Source organism: Aphelocoma coerulescens, chromosome 1A (genome assembly GCF_041296385.1).
Source record: "Aphelocoma coerulescens isolate FSJ_1873_10779 chromosome 1A, UR_Acoe_1.0, whole genome shotgun sequence".
Taxonomy (NCBI): domain Eukaryota; kingdom Metazoa; phylum Chordata; class Aves; order Passeriformes; family Corvidae; genus Aphelocoma; species Aphelocoma coerulescens.
Genome location: NC_091014.1, coordinates 26,391,338 through 26,403,577, shown reverse-complemented (window position 1 = coordinate 26,403,577; position 12,240 = coordinate 26,391,338). Strand labels below are relative to the sequence as shown.

At 36.4% G+C, this 12,240-nt stretch overlaps 1 long non-coding RNA gene across 1 annotated transcript; it reads left to right on the top strand.

The window, feature by feature from the left end:
* Positions 1 to 3,539: 3,539 nt before the first annotated feature.
* LOC138104608 (uncharacterized) lies at positions 3,540 to 11,133 on the top strand. The gene is made up of 4 exons (XR_011148157.1): positions 3,540 to 4,101; positions 4,911 to 5,064; positions 5,472 to 5,499; positions 11,049 to 11,133. It is a non-coding gene; the product is annotated as an uncharacterized lncRNA (long non-coding RNA).
* Positions 11,134 to 12,240: the final 1,107 nt, after the last annotated feature.

The following is a 12,240-nucleotide window of genomic DNA, read 5'->3' as shown; positions in this document are numbered from 1 at the left end:
CAAGTACCTTCCACACCAGCTGGTAGGTGCTGCTGGGGCACCACTTGCACTGCTGAAGTGTGGACAAATCCATGTGGGTTCATGTTGCACCCTCCTTTTGGAGGTGAAAAGGAGAGTAATTAATTTAAATTACCCAGCTAAATTTACCCCAGGTGAAGTATTACACAGGTTCCCATGCTGATTTAAGTACTATTCCTCAAGCGGGAGAGAGTCACCATGATCTGGGAGGAAAAGAGCTGTGAGTTCTCAGAGAGAACATGGGTGGAGGTGAGCACAGTTTTTGGTCTGTCATCACCATATCAAGAACTTCCTAAGTACAGAGAGAATTTGTTCTTGTAAAGAGCCTTCTTTGCCAAACTGTGCCATTTACATGGCACTGGCTAATTGCTCTGTTGCAGGGCACTTGTCATATCCTGCTTCAGGTTAGCTTACTTGTAGAGGTTTTTTGGTGTTTGTTATTTTTTTCCCTGTGAAAACACAAGCTTTTGATAAAACTGCCTGTGAAGAGTTCAGCTGGAACACAGCCAGCCATCTCCTGTTGGGATCACAGTTTGCATTGCATGTGCTTTCACCCTCATGGCAAGGGAATTCAGTGAGCACAAAAGGACAATTTTCCTCTTTCTCTGATTCATCCTCTAAAACTGTCCACAAAACCATAATTTTTCAAGTGTAAAAAGTATGTACAGGCTGGAAAATGGGTTTATAAATAGAACCTTACACTGAGTAATGACTTTGGGGCACTGAACTGAGAGAGGACAGGCAGAATTTTGGAGAAAGTCATTTGGTTTGGACACTGAAGTTATTTCAAAGTTACAAGCAAGATATTTCTCAGGAGAGGTTCTTTTTTTTTTTTCTTTTTTGTATTGTGTCATCCCTGTGGAGAGCTTTGTGGAATCATAGAGAACCAAATTAGGCAAAGTGCCTGTTATGTAACCTCATGGTTCTTTAAAAATAGTGGAAGCATCACTATCACTAGAGCTTCACCCTTCCCAAAGTTTATGTACAGCACATGGAAAGTGAGGTCAGGAAATAGTGGAGACCATATAATGAAATATAAAGATCATTTTTACAGCAATGCATTGAAATTTGCATAATTATTATCCCGTTTTGACTTTTTAACTTTAGAGAATCTATGTGGGTCAGTTTTCCCTGTTTTAATTAGCAAAATCAAAATAACAAAAAATGGCAATTTCCTTCTTTCAAGCTCAAGTGGACTACTCAGCCTGTAGCAATAATTATATTTTTCAAATGTGAGGTGCCTAATTTAAAATACGAGATTCCCAGTAGTTGCAGAAGTTTTAAGGACAAGAAGTGACAGAAGCAAGTGAGCCTTTTGTTCTTAGCACTTCCCACCCGAAAGTCCTCTCAACATCTAAACTTTGTAGGAATTATGTCACTCTTGTAAATAAATTTCTGTGTCAATATTATTTATTGGAAAATATTTTACCTACTGGGGTAAATGAAGAGCAAGGTTTACTAATCAGATTACTAGCACACTTATTCTAATTTATACGTTCCATGGTTAGCCTTTAAGCCACAGTTGACCTCTTATTTTTTATATTAACTGGAAACCATTCATCAAGTGAGTTACCCCTCTCCTTTCAAATCCACTTGTATTACTAAAAGGTTGAGTAAAGACCTCTGGGGAACAAGGGCAATTTTTGACATGGATCTCAACAGATTAAACTATGCAGGGACAATATAGAATACATTGGAGCAATAACATTATCACATCATAGCCTGATTGAGAGGCATTTCCTTGCATTTTTGTCCTTTTACCATAAGCCAATAGTAGCCACAGGCATTTGACTGGAGAGCCCGGAGGATTGACAGGCCTGGCAGTCATTACACGCTGGATTGAATACTAGATTACTCCAAAGTGGCTCAGGGTCAAGGATCAGTGTGTTCCCTTTTGGCACTAAATGACTTTAATATCCTTACTGTATTAGTCAATTACTTTAAAGCTGCTGCTCTCTGAGCTCTCTCTGCCCCCCTGCAGTTTACTATGGACATTTGAATTGCTCCCATACTTAACCCACACATCTGCTTTTAGCTGTCAAAAGAATAGTGCTACCACTGGAGCTATTGACAATGCAAAATGAACAGAGATACTTGCTGTCAGTGTCAAGTGGCACTTTCTTTCCATTGTTTGTTTTAAATAACTCCTAAATAATGCCACAGCGACACTGTTCCTAACTTAGGAAGAATCCAATGGTGGTTTACAGCCTACCTTTAATTTAATCTCAACATAACCAAAACAAGCAACAGTAAATTATTCTGTCCGCACAGTTAGTTGTTTTTTGGCGGAAAAAAGATGTTTTCCAAAGAGCTGAAGTACTGTGGTAAGGCACAAAATGAAGGGTTGCTCTCTACTCTTGCTTAAATTTCACAACAGTCTCTGTGACTATAGCAAATTACACTGCACTTCTGAATTTATTGGTGCAACACGGTGAAGAATTTTATATCATGGCCACTGAACATTAAAAGGTCTGGCTTGGCTTGGTGTTAAACCAACATGTCTGGATTAAATATGAGCAGAACTGATCTGAATTTTAAAACTGCTTGAAAGTCATGCCTTTAGTGTTTTAGTGAAAGTGATATCACTGCACATGAAAGCACATCTGTCCTGTGGGGCCCAACTTGTGTGTGGTGATGTCATTGGGTTAAAATAGCAACTCAGGACTTTACAGCTAGATACATACAGAAATAATTTTCCTTTATGAATATACCTATTTTCATCTGCATGAGGATAAATGGGCACTGCATCTTACTGGGAGAGCTGTCGACCATGTAGTTTGGTGAGCCCATGTTGCATGTAGACAGTAACATTTTTCCTCTTTTTATATTAACCTATAACATGAGTATAAGGACTGGTTGCTTTGCTCTTCTTGTGAAAAATACAACTAGCATTTTACAAGGAATAGCACCATGCCTATTGCTGCGTGCATCAAATTGATCTGCTTTTTGGACAACCCAAGAAGGATCTGTCATGTCAGTTACCTTTTATTCTTCAGAGAACTGTTAAATATCCTAATGAACAAGGGCTTTGGACTCGTCATTGAGTGCATGAAAAAAAATCAAATTTTGACATACAAGGTGGTGTAACCCAGGTCACTGCTACTGGGAATTCTAAAAGATATGATATCCAGGCTGCCCAACAAATTTAGCAGCATAATGTCCACTCTGACCTGTTTGCCGATGACAAGGCCAAAGAAAAATATAAACCACTGTGCACTGTATCAGAGACGTTTTATCTCCTGGCTTCAGCAGGAAATTTCAGTGGAAATTAAAATTGCTGTGTTAGGAAGTAGATGAAACAACATTTTGAAAAAAAAATTCTCAGTTTCTAAGTGCCTGTCCTTGTTATTCAGGATCTTTAGGAACATAAATATATTGTAGGTAATGGAGCACTAACAGAAGTGCAGATATATGATCAGTTCTAAAATACATGCACACTTGTATGTTTTTCAATACACAAAAATACTTCATATGATTAATTCTGAGTTTTTCCATTTCAGGTAGATACTGCATGTGTTCTTACTCCAGGAAGGCAGACAGGCAGTATGCTGTGGACACTAATATATATTTCGTTTGCAGTGTGCCTCAACTCAGTGGCTAAGCATAATGAATGGTGCCTTGGGGAATGCTCTGAATAATTGTGCTAATTTAAAATTTAGTCAGCAAAGGACCTTAAAAAACTTGATACCTCTTGGTAATGATGCATCATTAGCACTTTTCATTCATTTATATTTTGTTGTGTTTAGGGATTTGGGTATTCAGGAGAAGAAAGGTAGTCTGACAAGAGAGTGATTGAATCAGCCCCCTTGATACCTGGGAGTGACAGAAGGTGAAGTACTGTAGCTGCAGTTGACAACTACTTTAATATGAGCCACTTATAAATATTTACAATTCATAAGTCAATGATGAGCTTCTGTATGGCACATAAATAATACCATAAGTATTTGGCATATTTATTTGGAGCCTGATCATTAGTTGGGAGATAGCTTAGTGTTAAAGAGTTATGGAAACATTTTCAATTAGAAGAGCTTCCTTTGGAGACTGCAGTGCACAGCTTTGAAGAAAATAATATACATGAAACAGGTGAGTTCACACTTCTAGAAAACTGCCATTCTCTCAATCAGGGGAGCAAAACACCCAACTCCAGTGCAATAACATACATAAGATTAATAGAAACTGGCTTCCGATGATTTACTTGGCACAGACACCATAGCACTTAACATATGGCCTTTCTGCAGTACAACGATAAACACATCAGAATCTAGTCAAAAAACAATGAACCCTATTTACTGCACGAGTAATTGTGTTGGGGATATAATTCCTCTTGTTAAGGAATTCTACTAGTAAGTTGATTTTGTAGGCTAAATGAGACACCTCGGGTGCATTATTTTGATCTGACTGCAATAAAAGGCTGCCAGGTTGAAAATTAGGCATCTATGGACTGACAGATTTCAATATTTTTTTTATTCAAGATGGATATTTATATGAAAACTTTTTTGTTTGTTTCTCATATTAAATTTTGAACATTGTTGAAAAGAGAGGGAAAAACCCAAGAGCCCCACACTCCATAAACCACGATCAAATAAAGTGAAAAAGTGTACAGAGAATGCATCCTTTTTTGGGGGTTTGTTTTTTTTTAAAGAAGCTAAAATATCTGTATTTTCCTAAACTATTTTAGGCAGAATAATTATCTGTAGCTTCTGTCTCTTTAGTATGAGTGCATGGTGCAGTGATCAGTGGTAAATACATTAATCAGGAGTGAAAACTAAATTGAAACATTCTGGAGTACATTCTTGGATACATAGAAAGATAAACTACTACTCAGCACAGGTAAAACATAATAAATTACTGTGTTTGTGTGCCTAATTTTTGTGCTTTCTGGACTTTGTCAGCCATATTTTTTTAATATAAGCATGAGGTTTAAATGACCACTTGGGATGGACACTCCTTTCTTTCCATCCGGATGGGTAATGAGAGAGACAACACCTCCAGCCATTATTCCTTCAAGTGCTGAGTGGGAGTGCAGTTAACTTTGATAGCATAGAAGTAAGTACATCTTTTATTGCATAGGAAAAAAAATGTCGAGAATAACCCATTCAGTTTAACATTTTCACAGAGTAATTACACATAAAATTAGCTACCATCAAACTTTTTAGCTACTTTTCCCAATCATATTAACTGCGTACATACACATTTCATCTCGAAGCATGGAAGAATTATTTTAACACGGTAATATTCACAGAAAAAATCTAGAGTGATGTTTTTTTCCATTTTAATTGTTGATAATTTTGGGTTTGAATCACAAACTATAAGTAATTTTTTGGATACTAGTATAGAAAATCAATCTGCAATATCTTGCTCATATCTGTACAATGCAATCACCCATTAATGCAGTTTCAAATATCAAAAAGGTGTTTGTTTTCTGTTTAATTTTTTATGCTCTTTTGTAATAGGAGTCTTCTTGTCATGGATCATCCTGAGGTATGTAAACAACATACGAACTTACTTTGAATGATATATAATCTCCTAATTTTCTCTCATAAAATGACATATACAAATCAAGGAGCTAAAGCATGGAAAGTAACATATTTTGGTCTTGTGACTAATGGTAACCTGGTGCTATTGAATTACTGAACTGTGTCTGAGAACTAATGAGAAAAATTTCCCAGGGGAATCTTTATCCAATGCACTTGGAGAGCACCTTGGGGACTCATTCCGTGTCTGTCACCTTTCCCGTCTCATTGACACTCAGCTTCTTTACCACCATTACTCTGTGCAACCATTTCACTTTACACCTCACGATTAGAATATTAAAAGGAGAGAATACTACACTACTTGCTCCAGATAGCAGAGTTGTTTTTGACACTTAAAATAGAAATTGTCACTGAAATATCACAAGGACATGACTATCTCCAGCTCCAGAGCTCCCATAGAACATTTTAAAGCTCAGAGGTGTATTATTTTGAAGTCACTCATATTTTTTCATTTTTCTTAACCATGTTGTTTTTTCATTTCTTAATTAACAATGAAATACTTTAGGATATGTCATGTCATGTGGACCACAAAAATGATTTCTCTTAGGTAAAATTTGCTCCTGTCATAATAGCAAGGATTGAGTCACTGTTATTGATTATATAATGGTGAATTTTTAAATGAAGGAATAGAAATGTCATTAGCAAAAAGATATCATTTTCTATGTGGTAAATATTTGTTGAAGACTTGTGAAGTCTAAAAACATAAGGAAAACTCTTCAGTGCATGTAAGTGGATTTAGTTTCATTGATTTAAGAACACTGCTGATTTCCCTCAGAGACGATTTGTCTCATATATCTTACATCCATATTTAGAAGAGCTTTGGTATATCCCATTAGGGCCCAAACCTGCCTTCCTGTGAAAAGCTCCCTCACTGAAGTGCACAGAACTACTCTCATGAGTAAGAGCAGGGAGGATTTGGCCTCAGGGAATAAAGCTCAACTTTAAAAAGTTTGAAAAAATCCAACTACATTTTTTAGCTTAAAAAGTGCTCTAATTTCACCTGGTTGGTGATTTCAGAGAGAAGCTAATTAAAGCCAATGGAGAATTTTAAAAATGAAGAAAAAACCACAAATTAGGACAGCAGGGGAAAAATAAGTTTCCTAATTATATATAACAAGGATGTCTTCTACATAGTGCAGTAAATGTTCACCTTTTCTATAATACTGAGATTATGCTGATTTCTGCTGTGTGGCCCAGGGTGTACATACAGCTGCATGTACCCATTGCACAAGTATTTGATTTTATTAAAGAGTTCTAGTTAGCCAAATGTCCATGGGGGTCACATACCGTGACTTCTGTGGAGACTGAGAAGTACTGAACATATTTGACTGCTGATGATATTAACAGAACCTTTTGCCACCAGCGGCTGTTTTTGTCACTTCATTTTGTTGACATTGAGGAAGCGTGGGAAGGGGAGATTATTTTGGCAGGTATTAGGAGGAAGTCAGGCTATATACTGAGTTTGGTTTTGTCTTCTGCCAAAAAAGATCTTTCTGTGGAATTGAAGAAAACATGCTGTCATTCCATCCTGCTTCTTCTGAAGATGATGTGATTTCTGCTGTGGACTCCTTAAGGACATGATGAATGCAGTATTTTCTTCAGTAGTGGGCAGCCACTGGTGTGTTAGAGTAGATTTATCATGTCTTGAAAATATTTGAGTGTACCTATTTCAGCCTTGCATTATCAACAGCTCAGTCTTTCACTATTGACTCAGCAAATATTCTTTGCTCTAAACAAAATGAAAATGCACTCTTGAGGTTCTCTAGAGGATTCTGTCCCCTTCCCATGAATTCTGAGTTTCAGAGGAGAGGTAAAGTAAAATTGGAGACTGATTTAAAAATTACAATATTACTGATAATTACAAGGAATGAAAAAAAACCTCAAAAAAAACAAGCTCTGTCAGGAATTATCAGTCCTCTGATGTTTGATGCAAGCCTTTGATGGTGTGAAAAATACAGTGATGATGACGAATAGGGAAATAATGTTTCTATGTTCTCTTCTACAGTTACTCTGAACCTACTGAAAATACAAATGTTTTAAGTCTTATTTGTTTTACCAGACTGAGTTTAAATAATTAGAACTAGGAATAGTCATGCATGTCTGTGACAAGTGAGGATGAAGCACTTCTGCTCAGATGATCTCCTTCATCTCCACTCTGCGTCCATTCTGCACAGAGGGAAATAAATGAATAAGAAGCAAGGTTGTGAAGAGCTGTATTACGAGCTCTAGCCTGTTCACCTTTATGTTTCTATTTTGAATTGCAGGTCACTGTACTTTATTCCAGGTTCAAACCAAAACACCTTTATCTGTTCTGTTGCTTTAACTGGTCTGAGATCTACCATGCATGAACAGAATGTGAAAGAGGAAGCTAGTTTATGGTTATTTTAGAAAAGCTTTTGCTTTTCACTTCAGAGTGCATAATCTTGAAAAATAAAAGTTTGTGAGCTGGTCTATTTAAGCTTCCTCTTTTTAAATATCTAGATTTAAGTCAAAAAAATATGACAGGTATTTTTGGTTGTTTGGCTTTGTTGTTTTTTTTTAAGCACTAACATATGGTTTACACGTTCCTGTCTCTTTTTCTACATGGCAAAATACAATTCTTTTGAAAATATATAGGGGAAACACTACATGTCAATACTTACAACATCAGGAGACAGGTTGTGAACTGTGTTTCTTTGTGTTTCTCAGAAAGATAATCATGAGTGTGGCAGAGTAAGAAATCTTTAGACTCCTGGTTTTGCAGGAACCATGTGAAACAGATACTTGATTCAGTATCATCTTGGTACTGCTACAGGCAACCAGCTGTTTCAGTAGAAGCTGAGATTTAATATGCATTTAAACATTTTCTCTGTGACCTCTCTCCCACCCGTTAAATTCCTTACTACTGTCTCTTATGAGTTTCTCAGGGATAGTTTTTGATTGTAAGTTGATGAGGCTATGTTAAAGCTTCCCAGTGCTTTGGATACCCAAACCCATGATTTTCTTATGTAGCAAAATGTCAGCTAAAATCTGAGGGCAACTAACATATATGTAGGTACTACTAATTCCATGAATCTTTACTAGTAAACAACACTGATTTGCAGAGACAGTAAGTAAAATTAGGCATGTTTCATCATTTTTCATTTTACTTTACCACCTTGGACTTTAAAAAGGCATCAACTTTATGTAATTTATATGTAATTGTATATATGTATAGATAGAGAAATATGCACTTTTAGAATGAGTCTCTTAAGGCCAAGAAAGTTCAAATGTAATCCTCCCACTGCCACAGATCTGTGTGCAAATTTCCATAAGTTCAAGTAGGGATGTATAAATAGAAGCAGCAGAGCATCTGACCCATCACTCATATTCAGGACGGTTACCCTGTTTCAGATGTTTATGTTAAAGTTACTCTGTTTTGAGCAATTCACATTTTCTTTTGAGAAACTGTGAAGGCAGAGAGTTATTAAGAAATGTGTTATATGAATGTCTATGGGGAAAGGAAAAAAAATGAGTGCAGAACCACTTTCAATACCTCAGTGTCCACAACTAATGCTATGGTGGACAGCTGAGACAAGAGCAGACACTGTGCATTGAAGAGACAAAAAGCTTGCCCTAAACTTTTGCAGACTTGTGAAGGAAAAATATTTTAGTTATAACCAGCTTTTTGTAGGAGTTGAACACTGTGTTGTGAGTATCATGTATTTTGCCTACCAAAGTGCAGTGCTTTGAAGAAAGCAAATCATACATGTTTAAGCCAAATTGGTGTCTCTCAAAATCTTTCTCTGCAAATCCAAGTCATGTCTGAATGTCTTTTTTATTCTTAAATATACAACTGAGAACGTGCAATGAAACACTAATGGAACTGCTTTCTAGTGCTAACAGCAGGCAGGTCTGGCCAAGGTAATAAATAAGATTATATAGTTTTCATAAATAAAGTTTTATATAGTTCAAGGGCCTGATTAGCACTATTATCTGTCATTCTTTTCAGTTTTTGAGATTTCATTGCACCGAGCTAGGAGCTAAACATGTACTGTTTTGATCATTCATCCTGATCTGGTTTGTCACAAACAGCTAAAAGTTCTGCTCTAAATGACTCTGATGGTGTCAGTGCCAAAGCAAACGTGGGGTATATGTTTATGGTCTCCTTTTTATACATGTCTGGGGCAGAAGAGCTATTGAAGCAAATTATTTCTCACCCACACAGAGGGTATTTCTTCAATGTCACAGCAGAGGTCATTGACAGGGCAACATAGAGAAGACAGCTTCTGAAGAAGAGTATGCTTACATTTTCCATAATGCTCATCCAACTTTTCTCAAACACTTTCAAGAAAAATATATTTAACCCTTTTATAATTAGCAAATGCAAATAGAAAAATACATCTTTAAAACTTTAAGAATCTGCAATACTAGATGATGTTTGCAAGACTAATCATCACATGCCACTGTAGTTCCACAGTTCTGGTAACAGCTGGAATGATAGATCATTTTGTGTTTTAACAATAAATATTTGTAACTGCTAATCTATTCAGTGAGGCTATATAATTTCTTGTTGATGTTGCTATACTGACCTCTGCAGGCTTTGGAAGTTTGGAACATTGTTTATTGCAGTGTCTGCTGTGACCTATGCAGCTAAACGAGTCTGTAGCACCAGAATACTTTGAGGGCTAAAATACTTACCTGAGAGCTGTATTTCTTCTTAGTTCTAAAAAACAAACTATAAAAGAATTTAAGGTAATGATCTGAAAGTAAATGTTCTTGATGCTCAGAATATGTTAGTCCAGGAAAAGAAAAGTGAAAAAATAGGTATTTAAATAGATCCGTTACGGATGTGGGGGGTTGTGATATGACCAGGTAATTAAGAAATGCAGCCATTTTAGATGAAAATTATTATTCCTGTTAAACTTGCCCCTTAAAATAAATAAATTCTGCTCCTAGATATAATTAAATTAAAAGTTAAATATGTTCAGTATAGTTTTTATCAGTTTTTAACTAAGACAGACACACCAGGATGAATAACAATACTTAAATGATGCACAGTTCCCCATCTTCTGGGTTTCAGTATCTTGAGTTAAAATAATTTCACTGACACAGTACAATGCATGCATTAATCTAATCTGGGTTATTTTCTGTTAAATCCTTACTGCCTTTCTGGAGTTAAGTGTGTTCCTTACATTTATGCATGTCCAAATACAATTTTTCAATTATGGTCTGACACTTCTTTTATACATATATATCATTTTTGTAACTTATATTCATGTTTGGCTGACACACAGAGCTATGCCCTATACCTTGTTTATGTTAGAAACAAAGACCCTCTGAACTGCAGCTCTGTTTATAACTATTTGTGGTTTAACAAATGACAAAATACAGAAGACTTAAAAATCTTGGTCTGGAAAAAATATCTCAGTCTGGTTTATGTTTTCATCTACTTTCCCTACATTTATTGATTTTGTTAACTGTTTCAGCTATTCACTGTACACTTCTCTGACCACATCGTATTTATGTTGTATGCAGGTAACTGACATTTGAAGAAAAACAAAACATACAGGATGAAGTCCTGACTCCTCTGAAAGCTCCCATTGACTTTAGGAAAGCCAAGCATTTTCCTGCTGTATTTTTGTCTCTCTTGCTTCATCTTCAAAATTAAATGATTTCTTTGACAAATTCAAAGTTTATCTAATTAATCTTTTTCTGTAAGATACTGACAGGTTATACTCTGAGACAAACAGACATATGGACATGGACATGGCCATCTCCACTATTTGTGGAAAAAATTGTGCATTTTGGGATGGATTATCACTCACATTGTATTAAATTTTCTGTAGTCCAGTGCTGTTAACCAAGAGATGCCAATAGATGGGCAAAACAGACAACAGGTGGTAGGAGAGGAAAATACACATGCAAAGCTGCAACGCAGTTCTTTAAATATTTGGCTTAACATTCACTTCCTCAGTTTTATTTTTTTCCCGTTTTTAGTGTTGTCAAAATGAATGATCTGAGATAACTGGTGATTTTGTCTGAGAGAAGAAAGATTTATCTGCAACATTTGCATTACAAAAGTCTCTGTATCATAATCTCCTAACTAAACTAAGTTCTGGTCATCCTCTTGTGCTGATTCCTGTGGTGTTCAGAGGTCTGGATGAAGGATAAATTTTTGCGCATTTATAGGCTGCCAATCCCAACTGTTCTCATCCAAATCAAGACCAGTGTCAGCAACGATAGTAAAGTTTCTACAGAGCAAAATTCTGGCACACACCTAATGTTCTTCAGTTACAGAAATGCAGTCAATCTATGGTCTAATAGACCAAACTAGGGCTAATCAGAAGTAGAAAAGACACCAGTACAGATAGTGAAGAATTTAATCCCTCAAAATGAAATGTTTTACTCCAGAGATCTGCTCCTTTTGCTCCACACTGTTTGCTAATGTTAACATAGCCACATTGTTTTGCTAAACAATATTGACCCCTGCATCTTTATGGTCAGCTGGCAGCCATTGTGAATAAGCAAAGGTAGACTCACTTCTGGCTACCAGCAAGTTTCTATAGGCTGGCAAAGTAAGAAAAGGACAACTGGACAGGGAATATGATTCCCTTCACTTGCCCTTCGCAAAAGGAAGCTCGAGGGAACTGCAGGTAGAGGTAACACAACAGCAGCAATGGCAATTTTCAGTCCATTCTCATTCTCAACCATGCTGCCTACACTGCAA